The 11,002-nt window shown below is 38.3% G+C and overlaps 1 protein-coding gene across 2 annotated transcripts in view; it reads right to left on the reverse strand.

The window, feature by feature from the left end:
- The window catches only part of CRACD (capping protein inhibiting regulator of actin dynamics), a 173,082-nt gene extending 163,248 nt beyond the window's left edge, over window positions 1-9,834 (reverse strand). The window contains exon 1 of one of the 2 annotated variants that reach the window (XM_045056344.1): window positions 9,747-9,834. The gene's annotated coding sequence lies outside the window, so the exon portion shown is untranslated. Of the gene's footprint in view, window positions 1-3,374; window positions 3,400-9,746 lie in introns of those variants that run through there. The other variant, XM_045056345.1, reaches the window with a different exon arrangement.
- Window positions 9,835-11,002: the final 1,168 nt, after the last annotated feature.

Genomic DNA, 11,002 nt, shown 5'->3' on the forward strand with positions numbered 1-11,002 from the left:
CCCTACAGTGGCTTCTAAACATCCAAGTGAAAGGAAGAGCTATATGTCTCTCACTTTAAATCAAAAGCTGTAAGTGATTAAGATTAGTAAGGAAGTATGTCAAAACCCAATAGGTTGAGATGTAGGGTTCTTGCACCAAACCGCCAAGAAGTGAATACAAAGGAAAAGTTCTTGAAGGAAAGTAAAAGTGTTACTCCAGTGAACACATAATGATAAGAAAGAAAAACAGCCTTATTGCTAGTATGGAGAAAGTTTTGAGCGGTCTGGATAGAAGATCAAACCAACCACAACATTCCCTTAAACCAAAGCCTAATCCAGAGCAAGGCCCTGACTCTCTTTAGTTCTACGAAGGCTGAGAGAGGTGAGGAAGCTGCAGAAGAAAAGTCTGAAGCTAGCAGAGGTTGCTTCATGAGGTTTAAGGAAAGAAGCCGTCTCCATAACATAAAGTGCAAGGTGAGGCAGCAAGTGCTGACGTAGAAGCTGCAGCCCAGATCTCACTCGTATAATTAATCAAGGTGGCTACACTAAACAGATTTTCAGTGTAGACAAACAGCCTTCTATGGGAAGAACATGCCATCTAAGATTCTCCTGGCTGGAGAGGAGAAGTCAATATCTGGCTTCAAAGCTTCAAAGGACAGGCTGACTCTCTTATTAGAAGCTAATATAGCTGGTGACTTCAGGTTGAAGCCAATGCTCATTTACCATTTGGAAACATCCTAGGGTCCTTAAGAATTGTGCTAAATCTACTCTATCTGTGCTCTAGAAATGGTACAACAAAACCTAGATAACAGCACATCTGTTTACAGTGGTTCACTAACTATTTTAAGCCCACTGTTGAGACCTACTGCTCAGGAAAAAAATGTCTTTCAAAATATGACTGCTCACTGACAATGCACCTGGTCACCCAAGATCTCTGATGGAGACGTACAATGAGATTACTGTTGTTTTCATGCCTGATAATCCAACATACATTTTGCAGGCCATGGATCAAAGAGTCATTCAGACTTTCAAGTCTCATTATTTAAGAAATACACTTCATAAAAAAGAGATAGATTTCATAAAGCTCTAGTTGTCAAAGACAGTGATTCCTCTGATGGATCTGGGCAAACTAAACGGAGAAGCTTTTGAAAAGGATTCACCATTCTGGTGTCATTAAGAATATTCATGATTCATGGGAAGAGGTCAAAGTATCAACATGAACAGGAGTTTGGAAGAAGTTGATTACAAACCTCATGGATGACTGTGAGGGGTTCAAGACTTCAGTGGAGAAAGTAACTGCAGATATGGCAGAAATAATGAGAGAACTAGAATTAGAAGTAGAGCCTGAAGATGTGACTGAATTGCTGCAAATCCCATGATAAAATTTTGGCAGATGAGGAATTATTCTAATGAGTGAGCAACGAAAGTGGTTTCTTGAGATGAGAGCTACTCCTGATGAAGAAGCGGTGACGGCTGTTGAAATGACAACAAAGGATTTAGAACATTATATACACTTAGTTGGTAAAACAATGGGAGGGTTTTGAGAGGACTGACTCCACAATTTGGAAAGAAATTCTATTGTGGGTAAAATGCTATCAAAAGCATTGCATGCCACATAGTAAATGTGAAAAAGAAAAAAAAAAAAAGGAAAGTGATGCAGCAAACTTCATTGTTTTATTTTGAGAAATTGCCACAGCCACCCCAACCTCAAGCAACCACCACCCTGACCAGTCAGCAGTCATCAATATCGAGGGAAGATTCTTCACCAGCAAAAAGATTACAACTTAATGGGAGCTCAGATGACGGTTAATATTTTTTAGCAATAAAGTATTGTTTGATTTAGGTATGTCACCTTAGTTTTTAGACGTAATGCTATTGCACACCTAAGAGACTATAGGATAGTACAAATATAACTCTTATATATACTGGGAAATCAAAAATTCATTTGACTTTATTGAAGTAGTCTGGAAATTAACCTGTAATACCTCTGAGGTATGCTTGCACTATTAGTTAAGTTAATGCTAAGAATCTATGGTTCTTGATCAGATAATAAAAATAATTTTTACTTTAGACATGATTCTAGGACAAAAATCCATGCTCTCCTGGATTTGTGTTCTCCTATTTTCATTTTCCCATCTCTTTTCCACCTGGTTTTATCTTGTGAAGTACTTTTTGGCTCACCTCAGGTTTGGTCTCTTTTGCTGGGATTTAAGAATGTAGAAGAGAATCTTCCCTGATTTAGCTACAAAGAAACAACTTACCCACTATCTGCTTACTAGAAGTAGGAATAGACTTCTACTGATCCATCCACATTCCAATCCTAGATGAGTCTTACCAGTAATACCTTTATTGTATATCCCATCAGATTAGAATATGTTTTGTTTTATGCACTGGCTTATACGGTCAATTGTTGAAATGCTTATGGCCTTTTCCTATAGAAACTATTTGATAAATGATCATTAGGTTTTCAGGCTAGCTCTCACATCTAACTATCCACCAAAGTCTTTCTGTGTTTCTGAATCCCCTTGATCTAAAGGAGGCTGGGAAGGGATGGTTTCAGTTTCTTCTGTGTCTTTCCAGGGATCCTTTGGTTATATACAAACATATATGTATATGTCCTCACCCTTTCTCCTCTCCTCTTTCTTGACATAAAAATTGGATATACTACACACTGTCCTCTACATTTGTTTTTCCTTAACAAGATATCTTGTTGATTGCTGCATATCAGTGCAATACATCAGCTATGTTCTTTTTAGTAGCTCTATGGATATAAGATGGCGTAATCTTTTTTTTTTTTTTTTTTGACAGTGAGAGCAAGTGGGGGAGGAGGGGGGCACAGAGAGAGGGAGAGGGAGAGGAAGAGGGAGAGGGAGAGAGAGAGAGAGAGAAAGAGAGAAAGAGAAAATCTTAAGCAGGCTCCACACCCAGCATGGAGCCCAATGTAGGGCCTGATCTCATAACCCTGAGATCATGACTTGAGCTGAAATCAAGAGTCAGATGCTTAACCAATGGAGCCACCCAGGCACCCCTAACAGGGCTTACTTTTATTTAAAAATTAAACTAGTTTATAAATTTATTCATAATTTAATAAATTGCCTAAGGTAAATTTAAAATTTCTTTTTTCAATGTAAAAGCAGTTAGCAACAATAACCACCACAAAAGGAAAATCAAGAAGTGAAAAAAATTATCCACAATGTCACTAAAACTGTGTTGGTATACTTCTTTCAAGACAATAGTCTTAAAGGCTGGTGCATGGAGTGTTTACACCACAATCACCACAGGTGTGTTTCAAATAGGCAGATTCTAGGGCACTGTCCCAGACTTATTAAATCAGAAATTCTGAGTATGGGGCCTTAAAGTTACAAGATTTATAGCTAAAGTTTGAAAACTGTTACCTGAAGGTCCTTTTCTCTACCTTAAAAACAGTTTTACTGGGGCGCCTGGGTGGCGCAGTCGGTTAAGCGTCCAACTTCAGCCAGGTCACGATCTCGCGGTCCGTGAGTTCGAGCCCCGCGTCAGGCTCTGGGCTGATGGCTCGGAGCCTGGAGCCTGTTTCCGATTCTGTGTCTCCCTCTCTCTCTGCCCCTCCCCCGTTCATGCTCCGTCTCTCTCTGTCCCAAAAATAAACGTTGAAAAAAAAAAAAAACAGTTTTACAAAGAAAAAAAGAGCAAACAAAAAAACAAATTCTTAAATACAGAGAACTAACTGGTGGTTCCCAGAAGGGAGACAGGTGGGGGGATGGGTAAAATTGGTCAACGGGATTAAGAGTAGTATACTTATCATGAATAAACACTGAGTAACGTACAGAATTGCCAAATCACTACATTGTGTATCGAAAACTAATATAATACCATATGTTAACTATATTGGAATTAAAATTTTTTAAAAAGTAATTATAGCTTTAATTATAGTTTATTGGTAATATCATATTCCCACTTTTTTCAACTTTTAAAGCTAATGTTTTATAATTAACATCTTTCCATGTTACTAAACTGTCTTCACTATCATCATTTTAACTGCCTGCATAAATGCTCCACTGAGTGAGTTTCCTAATTTACTTTATATTTTCATCTTTGGTTGGACATTTAGGATCATCCAAATTTCACCTTCACAATTCTTGCTCTTCCATACTGTCCTCTGAAACAAGTAAGTAGTTAAAAGCCAAGGCTACTACTTGGAAGATAAATTTCACTTAGTGCAATACACTAATACAACTTTACTTTCATTGGAGCCACATTTGTTGAAGCCTGCCATGTCCAAGGCACCCTGGGGACAGCTAAGATGAGGAATTCAAGATGCCACCTGTTGAGTTTAAAATCTAGTAGACAGTTTACAATCTAGAAATAATCAGCCAACATTCTACTTAATTTGTTGGTCTTGGTAGCGGGTTGAGTTTTAATACCTCTAAGACAGCTACCCTTATGATCTCTCTTTTACAGATGAAGCTTGCCCAGCATCACAAAGTAAGTGGAAGAACTGAGATCTGTACCTGGACAGTGTGACTCAAAGGCAGGGATCAGCAAACTTTTTCTGTAAAGGGCCAGACGGTACACATTTTAGGCTGTGGGACCAGATGGGTAACTGATGCAAGTACTCAAGTCTGCTCCTGCCAAGTAAATCATCTAACAATACTGTAATGGATGTGCACAGCTGTCTTCCAAAAATGTACTTGTAATAACAGGCTCCTGCTCTAAGGCATATACTCTTTACTTTCATGCTATTATGCCCTTTCATTCAGCCAGTCTGATATATTGAACATCTCCTTTGTGCTAGGTAGATACAAGATTGCAAAATGAGTAAAATGAGTCTCTGCCCTAAAGAAGGTCGAAGATGAGAAAAAGATATGACTTTAAGACATTTAACCTCTGTCAATGACTCAATTTTAAAGCTATAAATATTGATAAATAATATCCTTCCTTATACAATACGGATGTTGTGAAAATTAATGAAACAGTTTATATATCATCATTTATTCAGCTGAATGTCATTTTTTTAAATGTTAAATTGATGCTTGGTCTTTATCAGTCCCAAAGGAGTTGAGTAAATAAATCAATCTTTTCTTTGCTCGTATAGGAGTCCCTCTGTGTCAATAAACTAGAAATTTTTATCTGAACTGACTGCCACATACTCTTATTTTTATGAAGCACTTTTAAAGTTTATGTCACATTACATTTTCTCTTGGGACCAAAGAACTTTTAAATTTTCATTTTTTTTTTTTAACAAAATGAGAAAGAAAAAAATCTGTGTAATTCACAAACACTGTACTTGTCCCCATCAAGTTACACATCCACAGTACCTTCCTGTTATTTAGATTTTCTGAGTTATAAAATTATGTTCTTTGTGCGTATCTCATGTGCATTTTGATGCATGTGGAGCTTCTGTAAAACACAGGCAAGAAGAGTCAGACATTTACTTTTAGGGAGTAAAGGAGATAATTTTTAAATTGCTCACACAATTATGCACTCAAAAATAAAAAGGAATGAACTACTGCTACATGCAACAACAGGGGTGAATCTCAAAAGCATTATGCTAAGTGAAAGAAGTACAAAAGGCCAGGTCCTACATGATTCCATTTAAATGACATTTGGGAAAGGGTGAAACTATAGAGACATATCTCAGGTCCATGGCTGCTAGGGGCTAGGAACAGGAGGAAAGGATGTGAGGGAACTCTTTGGAGTGGTAAAAATGTCCTATACTTTGATTGTGGTATGATCACATGACTGTACATGCCTCCAACCACACCTCAAAAAGGGTGAAGTTTACTATATGTAAATTAGACCTCAATAAACCCGTCCAAAACTTATAGAGAATTCCTTGGGCAAAGATAAATAGACCCAAAAGGTTCCAATAAATTGCTGGTCAGGTTAAGTTCTGACGGGAGCTAATATTGTGATTTGGGTCAAATGCACTCCATTTGTTTACTTTCAAAGACAGACCCCGTGGGAACCTCAGGGCAGGGTTGGTCTCTGAAAGTAAGTGGGAGGAGGGAGAACACAAGTTAGGTAGTTGGAATGTCCTGACCCAGATGGCAGTTTCTGGCCATTCTTCACAGACTCCTGAGAAGCTCTTGTTTCACTGTGTGAAGGAAGTTGAAGTAAACTATACCACTTTCTGCTACATTCAGTCTGACCCACATCTTTACCTCAAACTGCCTGGGAATATGCAGAGCGCAGATTGGCGACACTTTGACTTAGGTTACTTATTACTGCATTCGGTAATGTTTCTAGTCCAATCATTTCAAGAATATCCACGAAGAGTCTACCATTTGTTGGGCAGTAACATAGCAACAGACACGACCAAAATCCCTCCTCTCCCAGGGCTTATATCCCAAAGGATGGTTAACAGCTCACACTTACTGAGTGCTTACTATGTGTCAGGTGCTATGTGGATCGACTCATTTACCTCATACAACTACCGAGTGCAAAAGCTATTACTCTCATTCCTACTTAAAGGCGAGGAAACTAAAGCCCAGAGTTAAGTAAGGACACACAGCTAGTAAGTAGCAGAACCTGGGTTTAAACCCAGGCCAAGTCGCTCCCTAGTCCATGCTCTTAGCTACACTGTCTGACTAGGATACAGGTCAGCACAAAGGTTATACTTACACAGTCCCAGAATAGCAGTACTAACTAGATGCCTAGGAGAGGACTATTAAAGAAGGCTAGTCCATTTATATAGAACAGTGTTACCTCATGATATAAGGCTAAACAACATTAATAATTTTTAAAAGGAAATATTAATTAACATACACACAGAAAAATGCTTACCTTAATATCAAAGAAATAAAACAAAATGTGATTTAATATTTTGCTTTTTAAATTAGCAAGAAAAGAATTCGGATGGAGACAGCAAAGACTAATGCACTGCTAATGGAAACATAAATTAATATAGCTTGAAAGGCAGTTTGCATTCTGAGCCATAAGATACATATTTCTTTTAACCTAGTGTTTTCCATTTCTATGACTTTATATTTAGGTCAAGATAAAGATAAAACATGAAAAAAGTTATGTGTAGCAAAGATCTTTGTTACAGCAAATGGTACTTAAAAATTTATAATATTTATTATTTATACAATTTAGTATATATACAATTTAAAAATCCAAGCTTAAAGATTAAAACTAAAATAAAACCTACATACCTCTGATCCAAAATTTGTGCTTTTCAACAAAGTAGGTATTTATAGTCTCACCTGTTCTGGTTAGGCTATGGTTAACATCAGCTAAATGCGTAAGTGTGCCAAAACACAAAATAGGTATCAAGATTTTAAAAAGAAGAGATTTCACTTGTCAGAAGTATAAAGAGTCTGGTGGGCATATGTAATAAAATCAGGCTCCAAATTATATCAATCTGAGTGACTCTTTCTTTCTCACCTCCAAATGCTAGAAGAAAATAGAGTTTTTCTTTCCACAGTCCCTCCCTCTTAATTTTACACATTGCTTAAACATGTAAATCTATGGAAAAGCAAAATGCTATTTTAGTCCTTCCTGACAGAATCACTTTTTATTGTTATCTTCCTATAAAAACAAACATCTCGTGCTGAGTTACCCCTATGAATCCAAACATCTAGTGAACATTCCTCAGCTAATTATTTTCCTTACAGACATTAATGTTTTCTTTTTTAAACTACAGATCTTATTTAGGGTAAGGAATATCTCTAGAGTTTTCTTACTCTATTCAGAACCCTCAGATAAAGCCTTTGTCAAGAATCCTTTATCTTGCTCTATGTCTTGCTCCTGCTCTAGTGCACATCTTCGGGACAAAAGGTAATGAGGAAACACACAGGTAGTCTGGTCTATTTTACAAACTATAAGAAAGTCAAATGGCAGGAGCACATGGGGGAGAGAGTACGAGAGTGAGGCAGAACGGGAAGGCAGAGGTGGACATACTAAAATTTATCCTGTTACTATAACAGGTACATGTCTGCACATCAAGTCATTTTATTTTTCATAGTGCTTGGGAAAGGCAGGCATTTTACTGAGGAAGAAATTAAGGCTTCCAAGGTTTAAGCAGCTTGCCCAAAGTCACAAAGCTGACAAAAGGCAAAAGCAGAATTTATTTTTTTAAAGTTTTTTTTAGATTTATTTTTTATTTTTAAGAGAGACAGAGACAGCATGAGCAGGGGAGGGGCAGAGAAAGGGAGAGAGAGAATCCCAAGCAGACTCCACACTATGAGCACAGAGCCTGATGTGGGGCTTGAATCCATGAAACCACGAGATCATGATCTGAGCCAAAACCAAGAGACAGACGCTTAACTGACTGAGCCACTCAGGCGCCTCCAAGAGCTGAACTTAAACCTGGAATCAGTGCAGTTATACCTGGTGTCCTTAATTATCCGTCATGCAGTACCTGTCTTCTACAGAAAGAAGATATGTCTTCTGTAGAATCTGTTCATATTAATATGAACTTTATAAGTAGCTTGCTTTAAAAAACAGGCAGCAAAATAGTATGAAACCTTTCCTTACTCAAAATATGCGATGATTAAAATATCAAAATATGAGAGTGACTTAGCTATGAATTCTCTGGAATGGCAGCTTTTGCTAGATTTTCTACAATAAATAGGCATTGGGGCGCCTAGGTGGCTCATTTGGTTAAGCGTCTGACTTCGGCTCAGGTCATGACCGCGCAGTCTGTGAGTTCGAGCCCCATGTCGGGCTCTGTGCTGACAACTCGGAGCCTGGAGCCTGCTCTGGATTCTGTGCTTCCTTTTCTCTCTGCCCCCTCCCCTGCTCACACCCTGTCTCTCTCTGACTCTCAAAAATGAATAAGCATTAAAAAATTTAATAAAAAAATAGGCATTAATTTTTATAGGAAGGATAATTCCAATAAAAGTTATTTTTAGGGGTGCCTGGGTGGCGCAGTCGGTTAAGCGTCCGACTTCAGCCAGGTCACGATCTCGCGGTTTGTGAGTCCGAGCACCGCGTCGGGCTCTGGGCTGATGGCTCAGAGCCTGGAGCCTGTTTCTGATTCTGTGTCTCCCTCTCTCTCTGCCCTTCCCCCGTTCATGCTCTGTCTCTCTCTGTCCCAAAAATAAATAAACGTTGAAAAAAAAAATTTAAAAAAAAATTTAAAAAAAAGTTATTTTTAATAGTTTAATATTTTTTAAATCAAGGACAAAGGCCAGGTACCATGTAGTATTGTACCCAGCAGGCTGGAGAAGAGGCTACTGGGGCTAGGTAGCACTGGTGATGACTCCATTTGTACAGTGAGACCACATCTAGAAAGATTTTGCACACCTTCCCTAAAGAGACCCTCTTTCAAAAAACAGGAGGAAACAAACTAGTAATATGGAAGTAAGTGCTAGAACTTTTTTCTCCTCCATGAATATTCATGATAACTTTTTCTTCCTTTTTGTGATAACTTTATCCTGGGACTATAAGAGCAACTACACTATAAGAGCAACTCTTCCACAGGGAGAAGAGCTACTGCAACCCTGTAGAGGAATAACTGCTCTACCTCCCATAGAACATGCAACTACTTCTGCATAAGGGAGGTGGGAAACGTTCCACATGGAAAACAACTTTGGGCTGTATGTGAAGAAAGAGATTTTTGCCAGCTGGGGAAAAGCAAGAAGAGAGAAGAGACAAGAGCATTTAAAGGTTCAGAGAGTGCAAGCTTGTGTTTCTCTGGAGTTCAGATAACAACACTGGAAAGAAGTTGTGCAATATGGTCTATCCTGGAAGCTCTCCACCCTCCATTAACATGCAAAATTAGAATTCAGCCAGAAGCCTTAAAGAGTTGATAGATGGTGGTGCCGGCTCAGTGACATTACCCTGATGGATGTGGCAGCTTGCTGTCACCTTGTGATACACATTCTTCTCTCTCCATGTTGACATATCACACAGGTGATAGCCAGCCATAAAGATAAGGTGTTATTTTCCCCTAAAACAAATATCAAGTAGACAAGTTGTGAGTCTTATGCAGAGATTTATCATCTTCTACAAAATACTAATAAAATAGCTGCCAATTGAGCTGAAACGATTACAGCTCCCCAAAATGTCCTTTCTTGAGAGTAACAGGCAGAATACAAATATGGTCTACCTTTGCCCAAGAAGGCAAGAGCTGGATGATCTTTGTTCTTTCCTGCGAAGGAATTATAAAAGACATCAATTTATTTATGGGATTTTCTATAAGGGCCAAGAGACTTTCAGGAAAAAGCACTATTTTAGCAAGTTGAAAGAACACAAAACAGGCTGCTCATTTTCAGAAAGCAACACCTGCATAATCCAAACATTTGAAAGAACACATTTATCCCATAGGAACAACAGAGAAACAGCATTTGGTATTTCTATTTGATCTGTGGAAAAGGGATTGTTCATACTAAGTGTCAGCAATCACATCTAGAGGCAAAGTCTAGAAGCTGTTTCAGGACTGTAGAAATGCAGGCATGCATGTATATTTATTACTATTTGCCTCATTCCACTGAGATTTGGGGTGGCTTTCAGCAAACATGTTTATAACCAAATAACAGTAAAATATTAATAGGAATTTTGAAGCCCAGACAGGGAAAAAATGAGTGAGAGTAGAAATTCAAGACCACTGACATGAAAGACACAAATATACATGCCATAATTAAACTTCAAGTTAGACTTTGGGGCCCCAAGCAGTCAAAATGAAAAAAGAGACACATTTAGTCACATCATTCTCATTAATAGAAAGGAAAAGGCTTACAATACCTCAGGAAAGCAAAGTTTTCCCAATCTTGAATTTTAAAAGGAAATTCTCAGATGCAACATTCTTTGGGGGGCACTAAATCCAGACAATGGACATTGCCCTCCATACCTCTGTGTTAAATGCAATAACTGATTTCTTTTTTTGCCACTTCTATCATCCTTTGATTAAAAACAAACAAACAAACAAACAAACAAACAAACAAACAGGGGCGCTGGGGTGGCTTAGTCGGTTAAGTGGTTGACTCTTGATTTTGGCTTAGGTCATGAACTCATGGTTCATGAGTTCAACCCCCATATCGGGCAGTGTGCTGACAGTGCAGAGCCTGCTTGGGATTCTTTCTCTCCCTCTCTATCT

The sequence above is a fragment of the Felis catus genome, chromosome B1 (assembly GCF_018350175.1).
Source record: "Felis catus isolate Fca126 chromosome B1, F.catus_Fca126_mat1.0, whole genome shotgun sequence".
Classification (NCBI taxonomy): Eukaryota; Metazoa; Chordata; class Mammalia; order Carnivora; family Felidae; genus Felis; species Felis catus.